The following is a 15,473-nucleotide window of genomic DNA, read 5'->3' on the forward strand; positions in this document are numbered from 1 at the left end:
CGAAGACGAAAAGTTGGGAAAGACACTTCCAAAATGGATTTAGGAGATTCGGCAACGTCGTTTTATAAAAAAAAACGTTGTGTGGATGAATTGAAATGCGGATCGTCGAAAAATTTGACCAAATGGTACTCAACAACCGTTGTGTACCATTTCGAAGGCTGGTTGTCCTCTTAGAAGCTGCGGTTGGCAATTTTTCACGAATTATGTGTTGCCAGATTTAACGAAATGTCAGAAAACATCCGATCTGCATGTGCAAAGACGAAAAGTTGGAAAAGACACTTCCAAAATGGATTTAGGAGATTCGGCAACGTCGTTTTATAAAAAAAAACGTTGTGGGGATGAATTGAAATGCGGATCGTCGAAAAACTTGACCAAACGGTACTGGACAACCGTCGTGTACCATTTCGAAGGCTGGTTGTCCTCTTAGAAGCTGCGGTTGGCAATTTTTCACGAATTATGTGTTGCCAGATTTAACGAAATGTCAGAAAACATCCGATCTGCATGTGTAAAGACGAAAAGTTGGAAAAGACACTTCCAAAATGGATTTAGGAGATTCGGCAACGTCGTTTTATAAAAAAAAAACGTTGTGGGGATGAATTGAAATGCGGATCGTCGAAAAATTTGACCAAATGGTACTCAACAACCGTTGTGTACCATTTCGAAGGCTGGTTGTCCTCTTAGAAGCTGCGGTTGGCAATTTTTCACGAATTATGTGTTGCCAGATTTAACGAAATGTCAGAAAACATCCGATCTGCATGTGTAAAGACGAAAAGTTGGGAAAGACACTTCCAAAATGGATTTAGGACATTCGGCAACGTCGTTTTATAAAAAAAAACGTTGTGGGGATGAATTGAAATGCGGATCGTCGAAAAATTTGACCAAATGGTACTCAACAACCGTTGTGTACCATTTCGAAGGCTGGTTGTCCTCTTAGAAGCTGCGGTTGGCAATTTTTCACGAATTATGTGTTGCCAGATTTAACGAAATGTCAGAAAACATCCGATCTGCATGTGCAAAGACGAAAAGTTGGAAAAGACACTTCCAAAATGGATTTAGGAGATTCGGCAACGTCTTTTTATAAAAAAAAACGTTGTGGGGATGAATTGAAATGCGGATCGTCGAAAAATTTGACCAAATGGTACTCAACAACCGTTGTGTACCATTTCGAAGGCTGGTTGTCCTCATAGAAGCTGCCGTTGGTAATTTTTCACGAATTATGTGTTGCCAGATTTAACGAAATGTCAGAAAACATCCGATCTGCATGTGCAAAGACGAAAAGTTGGAAAAGACACTTCCAAAATGGATTGAGGAGATTCGGCAACGTCGTTTTATAAAAAAAAACGTTGTGGGGATGAATTGAAATGCGGATCGTCGAAAAACTTGACCAAATGGTGCTGGACAACACGAATTATGAGCTGTAAAGTACCAGAAGAAAGTTTTGAAACAGTTTGGACATGCAGCTAAAAGATGAAACGATGGTTTTTAGGTTTTTTAGAAAGATTTATCTTTTACATATTCTTCCAGTTGTATTTCTTTATATTTCCGCCCGTTTTTCAGGTTCGATCATAGCTTTACCACGAATCTACAAGTCGACTCTGATTTCTGCTCTGTTTGAACAATATACGATGTTTTATAACGAAATTTTGAGATATGGCAACACTGATGCGAATATGTCAAATATGACATTGACACGTTTAAAAAAAAAATACGTTTTCGAACCGTCGAAACATCGAATTTACGGATGATACGCCGTGGACGTCAAGTACGAAGTATCTAGATACTCATCCCGAGAACCAATTCGTTGTCGAAACGTGGCAACGTCGTATCTCGACTACCGTTATGATTTAGAATATTTCTTTATGAAGAACGATGCTGACTACGTCAATTATAGCGAACGTCGGGTAGTTTACGTAATTTGCGCCAATCAGCAAAGCGTTCCATCTTCATTCGTGGCGACATTAATCTTGTCTTTGGAAAGCAGTTAAACGCCACATTCGTAACTGTCAACTATACCTGCGGGCTGCGCTTTTTCGTATACCCCTACACTCGAAACTAACTATAAACAACCATGAATTTCACTAGACGAAAATAAATTCGATTTCGACGATTATTTTGATGTTTGAATGCAAAAACGTTGGTTAATTTGAACGAATTACATTTCTCGTCCACAGTATAGTCCAGATTTATCTCCAAGTTCTCAAAAAGGGAGAAATACAACCTCCCGAAGAATGGGGAAACCTTTGGTGCGTTTGGTGATGTCTTAGGTCTTTAGATAAAACCCTGACGACTTAAATCTGATTTTCGCACGTTTCCGATCAATTTTTCGGCCCCGCAATCACGTTATAACGTTTAAGATGTACCCCATCGATTAATGTATCCAAAACACTTATTTTCATGCAGAAATCACGATAATTAGTTACAAAGACACGTTTTTCGGCCCCATCTACAAAGTTGCTGTCCGAAACATGCGATTTTAGACTTTTCGGTCTCAAATTTTATAAAAAATTGCCTAGAAATCATTGGAAATTCTCTAAATATGTTCGAGGTATTGAAGGAGCCTCGTGTCCCGGTAAATTTTCGAATATCAAACGGAATTTAACAAATAAAATGAAATTTGCTTATGGTCTCGACGATTCCGCAGCCATATCAACGATTTCGTTAAATGTAGATCATTTTTCAAAGAAAGAAAAACATTTTTATTGAAAAATATTCGAAATTATAATAAAGTCGTTGATAATAAAGGAAATTAACGGAATTTATTAGCTCTGCTCCACCCAGAATCCATTCTAAGCGTGCACCCAAAACCTATACGATTCGTGAGTAAAAAAAACACCTGGACGATTTTACTTTGTCCTTAATTAACAAAAGATATGATTCCAACCACCTTATAATTATATTCGAGTCAATTATTAATAATAAGAAACAAAAACGATAGAAATTGCGTTATAAATATAAGTTTAAGTTGATTATTATTTTGGTAAATAACGAAACTAAAATCATTTGATAAATCTGTTGACAAATCAATCAGTTGACGTTAAAAAAAAAGTCATTCATCTCTACCCACAACAACTACTTCAAATCATCAACACTTTCAATAGATTAAGTCGTATGGAAATGACTACGAGTACGATCGAAGTTTATTTATTTAAAATACAATTTTTAGACGTCGCCATCTCAAAGTTATTCGTTCTGTATTCAATTACATATCGAAAGTTGCGTTTCGAGTGTTCCCTGCAGTGAAAGTGACAGTTCCGTATTGCAGAACACTTCCGGAACGTTCTGGAGCGACTCTAATCACTTCAATTTTGACAGTTGACAGTTTGACTTCGATGATTTTGTATAATCTTAACAAAATATATAATTCTAACCATCTTATAAGTATATTCGAGTCAATTATTTATAATAAGAAACAAAAACGATAGAAATTGCGTTATAAATATAAGTTTAAGTTGATTATTATTTTGGTAAATAACGAAACTAAAATCATTTGATAAATCTGTTGACAAATCAATCAGTTGACGTTAAAAAAAAGTCATTCATCTCTACCCACAACAACTACATCAAATCATCAACACTTTCAATAGATTAAGTCGTATGGAAATGACTACGAGTACGATCGAAGTTTATTTATTTAAAATACAATTTTTAGACGTCGCCCATCTCAAATTTATTCGTTCTGTATTCAATTATATATCGAAAGTTGCGTTTCGAATGTTCCATGTTGTGAAAGTGACACTGCAAAACACTTCCGGAACGTTCTGGAGCGACTCTAACCATTTCAATGTTGACAGTTGACAGTTTGACTTCGATAATTTGCGTAACGTTAAATTTTTAATTTTCTGAAATTATTTGTTTTGTTTAAATCAATAAATAACAATGAATAATGTTTATAATTCTCTTTTATACAATCGAATACTCATTTTTTGAGTCTAGTATCTGTTCACCGTGTGACAGTTACTTTATAGGTTATAATATCGATAAAAAAAACTTTCTGTAGGTATTGTTGTAACGCAACATCCTGATTAGGTTGTAGGTGCCGAGATGCACCCCTGAGAACCACCTCAAACCTTTCCGAAGTCTCAGACGAATGTATGTCCAGCACCAAGTGGAAACTAATCGAGACAACATGGAAGACTAGGAACCACCATGGATTTATGGTGAATGTTTGAATAGGAATAGTTAGCAATTATTCGAGTGGACACAAAAACCGAAGAACTTAGTGAAGGCAGTAGGGAAGAAAACGTTGAAAACCATTAGAAAAGTGTGTCAAACAGTATCAAGGATCGACCTCCCAAAAGTTGACACAAAAACTGGACATTTACTTCTTAAAATACACGCTGTTTTCTAATTTTCAGTGGCGCCTGCATCCTATGGATTATTTCGGAGTTATCTTAGGACAAACAAGGCGATATTTAATAGAAAGAGTTGTGGTACATCGCATTTGTATTAAATGTAATATGGGGTAATACAAACGACTTTAGTTGGATAAAGTGAATTAGAAATAAAGTTTGGTACAGAAATATGGGAGGAATTTAATAAAAAAAAAACAAGAATATCTGCGAAAAAGCGATTTTTGATCGTGTATATAAATTTAAATGCGTTTGCCGATTGGTTTAGTATACACTGCCTAAAATGCATAACCAAGGTCGCAGTCGCCTAAAACCAGCGACGAGAGGGGCGTTTCGTGAGGGGTTTTGGATACGGTCGAGAGAGAGTGAGAGAGAAAAAAAGCGGGAGGTAGTGGGGAAAAAGTTGATATGGGGTAGACTACAAGCAGACAAGACCAGGTACGACCAGGTAAATGTGGCGCGATTCACACTTGCAAACTAGATATCGCATCGAAAGCTAGTTGATTGTTTATAAAGTAATGATTGTGATCGTGAATTTCGATTCGATTCGTGATTGTGTTGTATCGATACGGAAAATTTGTGATTTTTGTTGGATTGTCGATCTGAAGGTAAGTCTACATCGAAATACGGATGAAGGCGGTTAAAATAATACCGGTTATAACCTCAAAAAAAATTCGTCATTTTATACATTCGAACATTTTTCATTTGATCGATTCGATTTACGGAAAACTTCGAAAGCGAAAAATCTACGTACGCTGTAAACAAATTTAGGTGGAAAATTCGTCGTCTATAACCGATTTTCTTTGATTTTAAGTAGAAATATCTAAAATCGTTCATACTGAACACACTATTTATACTACAACTACACTAACCACTTAAAATTACGTGGTTTGTGTAATTGTGTGTTCAATTTGATTTTATCGGTTGAAATAATGGATTTTTCGAATTGTATATTCAAAATCTCATCCAGGATTGAAATTTTTCCTTGTAGAATTCGACGAATTCGAATAAAATAGTGATCTGATGGTACGAGATCCGGACTAAACGTTGGATGTTGTTGAGATTCAATTCAACCAAATTAATCGATTTAATTCGACGCAAAATTCGCTTTATATGATTCAATTGTCGTTTTCGATTAACTATAGTCTATTTTTATGAACGAGAGAGTAATAAAATAACGAAATAATCGTAATCCATAATGAATAGTCCCAATATCGGAAATAAGAAGTTGTCGTACACAAATTCAAGTATTGAACGGTGTGTTTGGACTTGAAACGAAAATAACATCGATTTTTTGGTACCTATTGGTACTATTGGTACGCCAAGAAGCGATTTTCTAGGTTATTATTTAGCCTAATCTGATAGGAGTCTCGTATACGCGATACAACACATTGTACACATTCAGACGTCAGTCGGCGTTGTGTTACAACTATATCTCCGCTATTATCGATGTTACCGCCAAATTTGAATCACGGAATGTGATTTTCCACTCAATTAAGAACCGTTCATACTGAACACACTATTTATACTACAACTACACTAACCACTTAAAATTACGCTGTTTGACGCGCGTTTCGATAACAAAATTATCGTCTTCAGACACTGTTCACCTTCAATATCTGAAGACGATAATTTTGATATCGAAACGCGCGTCGAACAGCGTAATTTTAAGTGGTTGGTGTGGTTGTAGTATAAATAGTGTGTTCAATTTGATTTTATCGGTTGAAATAATGGATTTTTCGAATTGTATATTCAAAATCTCATCCAGGATTAAAATTTTTCCTTGTAGAATTCGACGAATTCGAATAAAATAGTGATCTGATGGTACGAGATCCGGACTAAACGTTGGATGTTGTAGATGTTCAATTCAACCAAATTAATCGATTTAATTCGACGCAAAATTCGCTTTATATGATTCAATTGTCGTTTTCGATTAACTATAGTCTATTTTTATGAACGAGAGAGTAATAAAATAACGAAATAATCGTAATCCATAATGAATAGTCCCAATATCGGAAATAAGAAGTTGTCGTACACAAATTCAAGTATTGAACGGTGTGTTTGGACTTGAAACGGAAATAACATCGATTTTTTGGTACCTATTGGTACTATTGGTACGCCAAGAAGCGATTTTCTAGGTTATTATTTAGCCTAATCTGATAGGAGTCTCGTATATGCGATACAACACATTGTACACATTCAGACGTCAGTCGGCGTTGTGTTACAACTATATCTCCGCTATTATCGATGTTACCGCCAAATTTGAATCACGGAATGTGATTTTCCACTCAATTAAGAACCGTTCATACTGAACACACTATTTATACTACAACTACACTAACCACTTAAAATTACGCTGTTTGACGCGCGTTTCGATAACAAAATTATCGTCTTCAGACACTGTTCACCTTCAATATCTGAAGACGATAATTTTGATATCGAAACGCGCGTCAAACAGCGTAATTTTAAGTGGTTAGTGTAGTGGTAGTATAAATAGTGTGTTCAATTTGATTTTATCGGTTGAAATAATGGATTTTTCGAATTGTATATTCAAAATCTCATCCAGGATTAAAATTTTTCCTTGTGGAATTCGACGAATTCGAATAAAATAGTGATCTGATGGTACGAGATCCGGACTAAACGTTGGATGTTGTAGATGTTCAATTCAACCAAATTAATCGATTTAATTCGGCGCAAATTTCGCGTTATTTAATTCAATTGTCGTTTTACATTAACTATAGTCTATTTTTATGAACGAGAGAGTAATAAAATAACGAAATAATCGTAATCCATAATGAATAGTCCCAATATCGGAAATAAGAAGTTGTCGTACACAAATTCAAGTATTGAACGGTGTGTTTGGACTTGAAACGGAAATAACATCGATTTTTTGGTACCTATTGGTACTATTGGTACGCCAAAAAGCAATTTTCTAGGTTATTATTTAGCCTAATCTGATAGGAGTCTCGTATACGCGATACAACACATTGTACACATTCAGACGTCAGTCGGCGTTGTGCTACAACTATATCTCCGTTTTTATCGATGTTACCGCCAAATTTGAATCACGGAATGTGATTTTCCACTCAATTAAGAACCGTTCATACTGAACACACTATTTATACTACAACTACACTAACCACTTAAAATTACGCTGTTTGACGCGCGTTTCGATAACAAAATTATCGTCTTCAGACACTGTTCACCTTCAATATCTGAAGACGATAATTTTGATATCGAAACGCGCGTCGAACAGCGTAATTTTAAGTGGTTGGTGTGGTTGTAGTATAAATAGTGTGTTCAATTTGATTTTATCGGTTGAAATAATGGATTTTTCGAATTGTATATTCAAAATCTCATCCAGGATTAAAATTTTTCCTTGTGGAATTCGACGAATTCGAATAAAATAGTGATCTGATGGTACGAGATCCGGACTAAACGTTGGATGTTGTAGATGTTCAATTCAACCAAATTAATCGATTTAATTCGGCGCAAATTTCGCGTTATTTAATTCAATTGTCGTTTTACATTAACTATAGTCTATTTTTATGAACGAGAGAGTAATAAAATAACGAAATAATCGTAATCCATAATGAATAGTCCCAATATCGGAAATAAGAAGTTGTCGTACACAAATTCAAGTATTGAACGGTGTGTTTGGACTTGAAACGAAAATAACATCGATTTTTTGGTACCTATTGGTACTATTGGTACGCCAAAAAGCGATTTTCTAGGTTATTATTTAGCCTAATCTGATAGGAGTCTCGTATACGCGATACAACACATTGTACACATTCAGACGTCAGTCGGCGTTGTGCTACAACTATATCTCTGTTTTTATCGATGTTACCGCCAAATTTGAATCACGGAATATGATTTTCCACTCAATTAAGAACCGTTCATACTGAACACACTATTTATACTACAACTACACTAACCACTTAAAATTACGCTGTTTGACGCGCGTTTCGATAACAAAATTATCGTCTTCAGACACTGTTCACCTTCAATATCTGAAGACGATAATTTTGATATCGAAACGCGCGTCAAACAGCGTAATTTTAAGTGGTTAGTGTAGTGGTAGTATAAATAGTGTGTTCAATTTGATTTTATCGGTTGAAATAATGGATTTTTCGAATTGTATATTCAAAATCTCATCCAGGATTGAAATTTTTCCTTGTAGAATTCGACGAATTCGAATAAAATAGTGATCTGATGGTACGAGATCCGGACTAAACGTTGGATGTTGTTGAGATTCAATTCAACCAAATTAATCGATTTAATTCGACGCAAAATTCGCTTTATATGATTCAATTGTCGTTTTCGATTAACTATAGTCTATTTTTATGAACGAGAGAGTAATAAAATAACGAAATAATCGTAATCCATAATGAATAGTCCCAATATCGGAAATAAGAAGTTGTCGTACACAAATTCAAGTATTGAACGGTGTGTTTGGACTTGAAACGGAAATAACATCGATTTTTTGGTACCTATTGGTACTATTGGTACGCCAAAAAGCGATTTTCTAGGTTATTATTTAGCCTAATCTGATAGGAGTCTCGTATATGCGATACAACACATTGTACACATTCAGACGTCAGTCGGCGTTGTGTTACAACTATATCTCCGCTATTATCGATGTTACCGCCAAATTTGAATCACGGAATGTGATTTTCCACTCAATTAAGAACCGTTCATACTGAACACACTATTTATACTACAACTACACTAACCACTTAAAATTACGCTGTTTGACGCGCGTTTCGATAACAAAATTATCGTCTTCAGACACTGTTCACCTTCAATATCTGAAGACGATAATTTTGATATCGAAACGCGCGTCGAACAGCGTAATTTTAAGTGGTTAGTGTAGTGGTAGTATAAATAGTGTGTTCAATTTGATTTTATCGGTTGAAATAATGGATTTTTCGAATTGTATATTCAAAATCTCATCCAGGATTAAAATTTTTCCTTGTAGAATTCGACGAATTCGAATAAAATAGTGATCTGATGGTACGAGATCCGGACTAAACGTTGGATGTTGTAGATGTTCAATTCAACCAAATTAATCGATTTAATTCGACGCAAAATTCGCTTTATATGATTCAATTGTCGTTTTCGATTAACTATAGTCTATTTTTATGAACGAGAGAGTAATAAAATAACGAAATAATCGTAATCCATAATGAATAGTCCCAATATCGGAAATAAGAAGTTGTCGTACACAAATTCAAGTATTGAACGGTGTGTTTGGACTTGAAACGAAAATAACATCGATTTTTTGGTACCTATTGGTACTATTGGTACGCCAAAAAGCGATTTTCTAGGTTATTATTTAGCCTAATCTGATAGGAGTCTCGTATACGCGATACAACACATTGTACACATTCAGACGTCAGTCGGCGTTGTGTTACAACTATATCTCCGCTATTATCGATGTTACCGCCAAATTTGAATCACGGAATGTGATTTTCCACTCAATTAAGAACCGTTCATACTGAACACACTATTTATACTACAACTACACTAACCACTTAAAATTACGCTGTTTGACGCGCGTTTCGATAACAAAATTATCGTCTTCAGACACTGTTCACCTTCAATATCTGAAGACGATAATTTTGATATCGAAACGCGCGTCAAACAGCGTAATTTTAAGTGGTTAGTGTAGTGGTAGTATAAATAGTGTGTTCAATTTGATTTTATCGGTTGAAATAATGGATTTTTCGAATTGTATATTCAAAATCTCATCCAGGATTGAAATTTTTCCTTGTGGAATTCGACGAATTCGAATAAAATAGTGATCTGATGGTACGAGATCCGGACTAAACGTTGGATGTTGTTGAGATTCAATTCAACCAAATTAATCGATTTAATTCGACGCAAAATTCGCTTTATATGATTCAATTGTCGTTTTCGATTAACTATAGTCTATTTTTATGAACGAGAGAGTAATAAAATAACGAAATAATCGTAATCCATAATGAATAGTCCCAATATCGGAAATAAGAAGTTGTCGTACACAAATTCAAGTATTGAACGGTGTGTTTGGACTTGAAACGAAAATAACATCGATTTTTTGGTACCTATTGGTACTATTGGTACGCCAAGAAGCGATTTTCTAGGTTATTATTTAGCCTAATCTGATAGGAGTCTCGTATACGCGATACAACACATTGTACACATTCAGACGTCAGTCGGCGTTGTGTTACAACTATATCTCCGCTATTATCGATGTTACCGCCAAATTTGAATCACGGAATGTGATTTTCCACTCAATTAAGAACCGTTCATACTGAACACACTATTTATACTACAACTACACTAACCACTTAAAATTACGCTGTTTGACGCGCGTTTCGATAACAAAATTATCGTCTTCAGACACTGTTCACCTTCAATATCTGAAGACGATAATTTTGATATCGAAACGCGCGTCAAACAGCGTAATTTTAAGTGGTTAGTGTAGTGGTAGTATAAATAGTGTGTTCAATTTGATTTTATCGGTTGAAATAATGGATTTTTCGAATTGTATATTCAAAATCTCATCCAGGATTAAAATTTTTCCTTGTGGAATTCGACGAATTCGAATAAAATAGTGATCTGATGGTACGAGATCCGGACTAAACGTTGGATGTTGTAGATGTTCAATTCAACCAAATTAATCGATTTAATTCGGCGCAAATTTCGCGTTATTTAATTCAATTGTCGTTTTACATTAACTATAGTCTATTTTTATGAACGAGAGAGTAATAAAATAACGAAATAATCGTAATCCATAATGAATAGTCCCAATATCGGAAATAAGAAGTTGTCGTACACAAATTCAAGTATTGAACGGTGTGTTTGGACTTGAAACGGAAATAACATCGATTTTTTGGTACCTATTGGTACTATTGGTACGCCAAAAAGCGATTTTCTAGGTTATTATTTAGCCTAATCTGATAGGAGTCTCGTATACGCGATACAACACATTGTACACATTCAGACGTCAGTCGGCGTTGTGCTACAACTATATCTCCGTTTTTATCGATGTTACCGCCAAATTTGAATCACGGAATGTGATTTTCCACTCAATTAATTGAGTTATTCATTTAAATAAGAACGAAAACGGATTCCCGCTGGAAATCGAAGGGATTTCCGTTGAAATATCTATCGGATGATCCGTCAAAAGTGTACCACCGCATCTTGTCTTTTTCGATAAAAGAATCGCAGCGTTCCGCAACAGTAAGCATTACGACAAAAGAAGGCCGAAACGCAATCACTTCCGTACAAAGCATCGGCGTCCCTTCCTCGAGAATAAAAACCACGTCGAATAATAAAAATCGGTTTTTATCGGTGTACGCCACTGGTGAACCGTAAGAAGTTGCGAAAAAAAGAAGCGGGACAACATTTCCAGGTGATACTCTAACCTGAACCTAACCCAAGAAGGGGATAAACACAATACGTGATCTAATTTTCAACGAAAGGTATTATGAATATTTCCGAAAACCGATCGGGTATTTTTCTCACGATTTGTTCGAGATTTATTTAGTCCGAAGCCGTATCTACTATTTCTTTTCATATTTAGTTACCGCCAGCTGTTTAGATAAGAGAAAAATTCGCCCGATCGACCCCAAACGACGCACATATTCAAATTATTTATTACCGAGTTTTTAACGTTTTTTATTTTGTCGAAAAATAAACACATCGATTCCTTAAATTGATTATTTTAACGAATTTTTTATTTCTTAGTGTATATACGAGGGGCGGACGTCGCAATTTCCCTTCGATCTGCCGGGAATAAAAAATAATTTGATGCAATACGAGGGATTATCCATAAATTCTGTATTTTTACTGTTCAAAAACGTTTTTGTTCGAACTGAAGCCGAAATCGCGGCGTTTTTTTGGAATTTCCGTTTTCAATTAAGGAAAAACTATCGACGGCGAGTGTTGCGGCAAAATTTGAGCAAAAAAATCGAACAAAAACGGCCGTTAAGAAACTGTTTCGTCGACAGATTGCACCAGCTCAAAAATCCGTTATTGCAATAGACAAAATTGATGATTTAAAGTTTGAATCGCCGCTTTAGGCAACCTATTAACCAGATTTATCCTTCTCGGATTAATTTTCTGTACCTAAACTTGAAATAACAGCTCGGGGGTCAAAGTTTTCCCAACAATATGGTTATTTTGAGGAACTAGTCGATTTAAAGTTTGAATCGCCGCTTTAGGCAACCTATTAACCAGATTTATCCTTCTCGGATTATTTTCTGTACCTAAACTTGAAATAACAGCTCGGGGGTCAAAGTTTTTCCAACAATATGGTTATTTTGAGGAACTAGTCGTTTTAAAGTTTGAATCGCCGCTTTAGGCAACCTATTAACCAGATTTATCCTTCTCGGATTATTTTCTGTATCTAAACTTGAAATAACAGCTCGGGGGTCAAAGTTTTCCCAACAATATGGTTATTTTGAGGAACTAGTCGATTTAAAGTTTGAATCGCCGCTTTAGGCAACCTATTAACCAGATTTATCCTTCTCGGATTAATTTTCTGTACCTAAACTTGAAATAACAGCTCGGGGGTCAAAGTTTTCCCAACAATATGGTTATTTTGAGGAACTAGTCGATTTAAAGTTTGAATCGCCGCTTTAGGCAACCTATTAACCAGATTTATCCTTCTCGGATTAATTTTCTGTACCTAAACTTGAAATAACAGCTCGGGGGTCAAAGTTTTCCCAACAATATGGTTATTTTGAGGAACTAGTCGATTTAAAGTTTGAATCGCCGCTTTAGGCAACCTATTAACCAGATTTATCCTTCTCGGATTAATTTTCTGTACCTAAACTTGAAATAACAGCTCGGGGGTCAAAGTTTTCCCAACAATATGGTTATTTTGAGGAACTAGTCGATTTAAAGTTTGAATCGCCGCTTTAGGCAACCTATTAACCAGATTTATCCTTCTCGGATTATTTTCTGTATCTAAACTTGAAATAACAGCTCGGGAGTCAAAGTTTTCCCAACAATATGGTTATTTTAAGGAACTAGTCGATTTAAAGTTTGAATCGCCGCTTTAGGCAACCTATTAACCAGATTTATCCTTCTCGGATTAATTTTCTGTACCTAAACTTGAAATAACAGCTCGGGGGTCAAAGTTTTTCCAACAATTTGGTTATTTTAAGGAACTAGTCGATTTAAAGTTTGAATCGCCGCTTTAGGCAACCTATTAACCAGATTTATCCTTCTCGGATTAATTTTCTGTACCTAAACTTGAAATAACAGCTCGGGAGTCAAAGTTTTTCCAACAATTTGGTTATTTTAAGGAACTAGTCGATTTAAAGTTTGAATCGCCGCTTTAGGCAACCTATTAACCAGATTTATCCTTCTCGGATTAATTTTCTGTACCTAAACTTGAAATAACAGCTCGGGGGTCAAAGTTTTCCCAACAATATGGTTATTTTGAGGAACTAGTCGATTTAAAGTTTGAATCGCCGCTTTAGGCAACCTATTAACCAGATTTATCCTTCTCGGATTAATTTTCTGTACTCAAACTTGAAATAACAGCTCGGGGGTCAAAGTTTTTCCAACAATATGGTTATTTTAAGGAACTAGTCGTTTTAAAGTTTGAATCGCCGCTTTAGGCAACCTATTAACCAGATTTATCCTTCTCGGATTAATTTTCTGTACTCAAACTTGAAATAACAGCTCGGGGGTCAAAGTTTTCCCAACAATATGGTTATTTTAAGGAACTAGTCGTTTTAAAGTTTGAATCGCCGCTTTAGGCAACCTATTAACCAGATTTATCCTTCTCGGATTAATTTTCTGTACCTAAACTTGAAATTACAGCTCGGGGGTCAAAGTTTTCCCAACAATATGGTTATTTTGAGGAACTAGTCGATTTTTATTATAAAAAATGTGTCGAAGTTATTGAAAAATTCTACGGAGCTGAAAGGATAAAGGATAAAAATAGTTTTTTCCAAATTTTTCGGGACGGGGACCTCTAAGACCATTTGTTCGTATTTTTTTTGTTAAAATAGTTTCGAAATATACTAAATTACGGCGATTAAAATTTAATTTCTACAAATTTTTCTGTAAAATTTTGTTTTTGTAGGCGATTTGTCGTTCAAATTCAACGACGCGAATGAATAATAAATTTTCGGGGGGGTTTAAGCAAAAAAACAAAAAAAAACCACCTGTATCGGACAGCTGCTTATATAAATACGAGGGTTATATTAAAAATTTACCGTCCTGACAACGAAACAAGTCGTAATTTTTGCCTAATGTCATAGAAGGGTGCAAAAAATAGGGACGGGACTCAATTTTCCTTGTTTTCACTTGTCATTGAAACCAAATAATTGAAAATCCACGTTCCTTACGTAATTAAGAATATAATCGACAGTATACAGTTCAATTAGAAACATTTGATTGCGTTTGAATGCCTCTTATAAGTATTTTCAATAAATAATCGCGATTTATGCTATTTTTTGTCGGAATGTTTCTTTACGGTAAACTTTTCGTCCTATCCTCGTAGTATTTGATACAAATGAGATCGTTAACGGGCGACACAGAACAAATCTAGCGCACGTTTAACATATGCCAATTACACGTTAACGGCAATTCCAAAAATTAACCCCGAACGTTGTAAAGTGGCATATGGTCGAAAGCGTGAAACCACGAAGCGAAACGCGAAAAAAATATACCGAGATTTTATATTATCACGTTTGCCGCATTTTTAAACTGAAAATTATCGTTTTGTCGTACACAAAAAGTGGACAGAAGATTGGGGGAAGATTTTAGGGAAAAGATAAAAAAGTAATGGACTAGTTTTGTTCCAACCCTCGTAGAATATGTTTTTTCTATGATAATTTTGAATTTTTATAATTGAATTTACGGTTTTTTTGATATTTATATAGTTTTTATCGTATTGATGAGTTTTTAATCTATTTTCTAAATACCGAGATGTCTGTCCTATGTGCCATTTAATAAATTTCAAAAATTATTAAAAAGAAAAACTAATTTTGATATAGAAGAGATGTAAAATCAAAAAAATAGAAATAGACGTCGTATTTTGTTGTTTTTTTATTTATTATAACGACCTTTTCGTACCCCCTACTTTTCTAATACAAGTTTCGTTTCAAACCCTCT

At 35.0% G+C, this 15,473-nt stretch overlaps 1 protein-coding gene across 1 annotated transcript in view; it reads left to right on the forward strand.

Moving 5' to 3' along the window:
• Positions 1-4,921: 4,921 nt before the first annotated feature.
• LOC130895833 (uncharacterized) overlaps positions 4,922-15,473 on the forward strand; it is a 54,872-nt gene continuing 44,320 nt past the window's right edge. Inside the window, exon 1 of the mRNA XM_057803384.1 lies at positions 4,922-4,957. The gene's annotated coding sequence lies outside the window, so the exon portion shown is untranslated. The remainder of the gene's footprint in view (positions 4,958-15,473) is intronic.

Source organism: Diorhabda carinulata, chromosome 6 (genome assembly GCF_026250575.1).
Source record: "Diorhabda carinulata isolate Delta chromosome 6, icDioCari1.1, whole genome shotgun sequence".
Taxonomy (NCBI): domain Eukaryota; kingdom Metazoa; phylum Arthropoda; class Insecta; order Coleoptera; family Chrysomelidae; genus Diorhabda; species Diorhabda carinulata.